General features: G+C 23.3%; 1 pseudogene; it reads right to left on the bottom strand.

The window, feature by feature from the left end:
- Positions 1 to 873: 873 nt before the first annotated feature.
- LOC112601944 lies at positions 874 to 1,709 on the bottom strand (annotated as a pseudogene).
- Positions 1,710 to 4,932: the final 3,223 nt, after the last annotated feature.

Genomic DNA, 4,932 nt, shown 5'->3' with positions numbered 1-4,932 from the left:
GTAGATTGAGGCTTATTGTCACAAATTATAAAGATCTTATTTTCACATGTGTTTTAAAATTTCAAACTAAATATGATTTAAATGTGTTACATTTTATTAACTCGTTGTTTACTACTTATGAATTTAATTTATTTGCATTGAGTAATTCTAATTTTGACACTAGTTTAATACTGAAAACTAAAAATATATTTTGTGACGGAAATTCAGTTTTTGTCAATTTTAAAAAGTATTTGATTCTCGTTTCTGCCTGCAATCTACCTGTTATAGTAAAAATTATTATGCTTATATTCCATATTTTTCCAAAATAATATCTTGTTTACTCAGATATATAATACATTATATAATAAAAAATACATTTATTTTTCATTATATTCACAAGTTATATAAAATCTTACAACACACAAACCCACTCATAATATATACAACTTAAATATGGAATTTTCATATAAAAATCAATATTGAAATAAAAGAAAAAAAATTTTATAAACATCATAGAAACTCGGAAGATGGTAAACTGTGACAAAATTACATCTTTTCTAAAAATCGATATGTAAACTACGTCAAAAAAAAAAAAAATTAACATTATACAAACTGCGACAATATATTTATATATATATATATATAATATACACACAAATATATATGTAAAATATACATTTCTTGCATATAAGTTTCTGTTAAATACAAGTAGTTACAATATTTTACTATTTTATCATTAGATAGCATATAATTAATTAAATCAAGAACAAATGAATCTTCGACTTCGACAGGTTCGAGGAATAGAAGACCAAAAATATAATTTAAAAATTTTCCTTCATTTGTGTCTCCTTTAATATAAAGATTAGACAAATCCAAATTTTATAATTTTATAAACTACGCTTGACCGAGATGAAAATTACAACCTCGAATACTACTGTTTGGTCATATACTGCGAATTGCTTTGTGTATTCCAATCTCAAGAGTACGAAACCTTCGGTCAAACATGCATCACATAAATTATTAAAGAAACTTTCACAAGTCGATGTACTTTTATTAGGAAGTAATGCATATTCTAAAGACGTATATATACCATTTTGAAAGCCAGTATAAAAAACTGATAAAAGTATTTAGTACAGAATTGGAATGTTCCATCCATAAAAATATAGAACACAGGTATTTTAAATTTGTGAGACATGTAAATATAATTATTTTATTTCCTTGTCATTAATTAGCGAAAAATTTTCATTATTACTAGTCATTATATTCATATTTATTAGAGCTTCATGTACTTCATTAATATTCTTGGGAAGTGGTGGGTGATATTTAGTTATTTTCTTATATAAATTTCTACGAATATATGAAATATCATTAATCAATAATTGTGTATAGTTTCCTAAACTATGAAGTTCTTTTCTAATTATTTTAGATGAAATTTCGTTGATATTACTTTCGGAAATTTTTCATTTGATATTATTACTTATGGCTTGACGTTCAATTGAAGAATCTGATTCATGATTATGTACAGTTCATAATTTATAGTAACTATAAATGATTTTTCTTGTAGCAAAATATCTTCTATGTAAAAGACCAATTTGACTTTACCAGTTTTTTTTTGAACAATTCCATGTTAAATAACCGATTATTTTAGAATTATATTTAAATTTAAATTTAAAATTGTCTAACATCAATAATTGTTTGCCATTTAGGCTAAACATTTTTGTCACTTCCATTTTAAGTACAATATTACACGACACAACACGTCCGACATAACATATTAATTAAATGATAGGTATATGTACTACATAATAACATATATATATATAATATATAATGTATATATTTACCTGTATATGTTATCGTATCGTCATGTATATAGTATCTATATAATATATTATATATATGAAATGAATTGTCTCAGTTTGTATAATGTTAATTTTTTTTTTTTTTTGTCGCAGTTTACATACAACCAGAAACTTTTATCGATTAAAAATTATTTTATAAATAGGTTATACATATACAAGGTATATTAATCCCATAATATGAAACATTGTAATAAAAATATAATTTCTTGTAGACTTAGTAAACAGTTGAAAGCTGTATTTTTTTTTATTTTTTTTTTATTTAATAGCTTCTAATTATAAAAAAATTACTACAGCTCAAAAGCTGTAATTTTTCGATAATATTATAATATTAAATACTTATACAAAGTACAGCATTATCTTATTTTGAAATTTGTCGATTAATATACAATCTAGTCAGTACAGTATTATAAAATTCATTAAAAATTTAAAATGGTAAAAAAAAAAATATTAGTTTTGAATAATGATAGGTATTAGGTATAAATGATAATTCAAAATTTTCTCCAAAAATATGAGTATACATGATAGAAAGTTTATGTTAAACTACGAATAATTATGAATCATAATTGTGAATTATTTCATTCGCACTTTAATCAACAATTTTATTAAAATCTGAATGAAAATGTCTATAGACAGGTACTTCACATTAAAATAAATAGTGTCAATTAAATATTTCTAACACCCCTAAAGATAAATTAATTTTATTAAAATACACTAGGACTATAGGAATAATATACAAATGATTTTAAAAATAAAAATATATCGCGCTACTCATATATTAAGTGTATTGCATTTAATTATTATTTATATTTATGTTTAAGTGATTTTTGGCACGATTTTTTAATATAATTAGTTATTATTATTATGTTTAGCAATAATAAACATTTTCATATAAACTATGTACAATTATTTTAAATTAAAACTTAAATATAGATAGGTATTGTGATTAATTTTAATCCCTTTTTTCTATTTCAAATGATGATTAAACTATTCAATTAAGATTATTTTACACCTTTATACCATTTTTATTTTTTTTTTTATATTTGTAAGTTTGTAAAAAATTGTACAAATTGTTAATTGGGCACATGCCACATACCCGTATTGACGTATTGTATTATTAAAAATAAAAATAACCATATTTGCATATTAATACAAGGTTAAATGTTGAAAAATGTGTATATAAGTTGATATATGCGTATTGTAATATATAATCCTGAGTATAACAAGGTATTATTTTGGAAAAATATGGAATGTAAGTTTTATCATTTTCCCTTAGTAAGTAGATTGGCGTAAACACATTTTCAAATTTTAGTGGAAATGGATAATTCCCACTTTGACAATTAACCCTACAGCAATAAACCATTAAATCGGGGTTAGTTCATAGTTGTCAAAAATTATACACTTTTTTAAAGAAATAAATATTTAATATAAGTGTTTAATTTTTTATTATTATTATTATATTTTTAAGATGATGTTAGTGAAAATTTATTATATAAATACCTACACAGAAATGATTTTTTCAAATTTAAACTCTTTTATTTAATTAACTTACAATCTATCAATCTATACTAGTATATAAAATGAATAAATTTGCTAAATACGATAAATATGAAATAGCGAAGGAAACATAAAGATGTGTTTCTAAAGTTTCACGTGTGTTCTGAGCATGAGTAAAACAACGACAGTTACAAATTAAATTAATACAATTTATACCTAACCAAAATGTATATGATATACTTACGTATATAAATTAAATAATTTACAATCACTTTATGGATTAAAGAATCACAGATTTTTACTTATTTATTAGTTATCATCTTACTAAGTTGGTTCAAATTATTAACATAAGCATTTTATTTTACATATAAATTGGAAAGTAATTCATATTTTAAATTCTGAGCAAATTTTAAATAAATATGTATTTGTTTTTTAATGAAGTGTAATTTTTTTTATCTGTCATTACATTTCGAAGCACTAAAAATTTTTCAATCTTTAATTTTGAGGATGGGGTTTCTCGTAGGTAACAAATTAAATCTATAGTTGATACATAAGTATATTCATGATATAAAATATTATAAATAATAAATTTAAATATTTTGAATATTAAATAATAATATTGGTATAAAATTGTAAAAAAATTGTACCTGTATGTGTAAGATATTTTTAAATTTCTAAAAGAATAATTTATGATAAAGAATATTGAATTATATTTTCAAGCTTTTCGACTTAAACACAAAAATTGTATATTATAATCGTAAAATTACTAAAAAGAAATTCAAAAATTCTATCCTCGCTCTCTAGTCTCTTAACATAGCACAAATGAGCCATATAATACTTTGAACATTTTATTATGTTTATAGAATAACACATACATAAAAAAAAAAGACAAAATTTATTTCATCACTCTCAAACTATATTGCTGTTGATTCTAGTCATACCAACTGATCACAATTTATAGGCGAAACTAGTAGATGTGTCCAATCTCGCCATCTAAACGGTGCAGAGTAGCCCCCTCGAAAACTTTTCTTAAATTCACAAGTGTATTTGGTTTTATTCTACAATTATATGCCTTCCAATTATATAATTTATTATTTATATTGAATATTATGACCCATTTCCGTTCCAACTTTAAGTATAAAAATGGAAGCTAACAGAAGACAAATAACTGATTAGAATCGCAGGTCTTTCCACTCATCGCTATATATCCTGAATACATGAGGAACAGTTACTGACATTGGAACAATCCGGTTCACTTTTGCCAATAACCACGGCCATGGTTTAAACTAATAATTTCTAAACTATGTGTTGGCACAACTTCTCATAGTAAACAAAGATAATCTTTCCTGACAGACTTAGATCAATTTTAATTTTTAGCAAAATTCAACTTTGGATAACTACTTTATGACCTCAAACTAATGTAGTTGATTGAAATACATTTAAACGCATAGCTTTCAATGTTCGATTATTTCCTATTTTTTGCTTATAAACCTCTATCCTTTGCAGACTTTTCTGAAATCCTCAACTTTCAGATGCCATTCATTCAGTATTTTCACAACGGTCACGAAATTACGATTAGCTTTAGTTATAATAGATC

This window comes from Melanaphis sacchari, unplaced genomic scaffold, assembly GCF_002803265.2.
Source record: "Melanaphis sacchari strain LSU unplaced genomic scaffold, SCAv2.0 Contig7_pilon_pilon, whole genome shotgun sequence".
Taxonomy (NCBI): Eukaryota; Metazoa; Arthropoda; class Insecta; order Hemiptera; family Aphididae; genus Melanaphis; species Melanaphis sacchari.
Note: the sequence above shows the minus strand (reverse complement) of the source record. Positions and strands in the feature narration are given on the sequence as shown.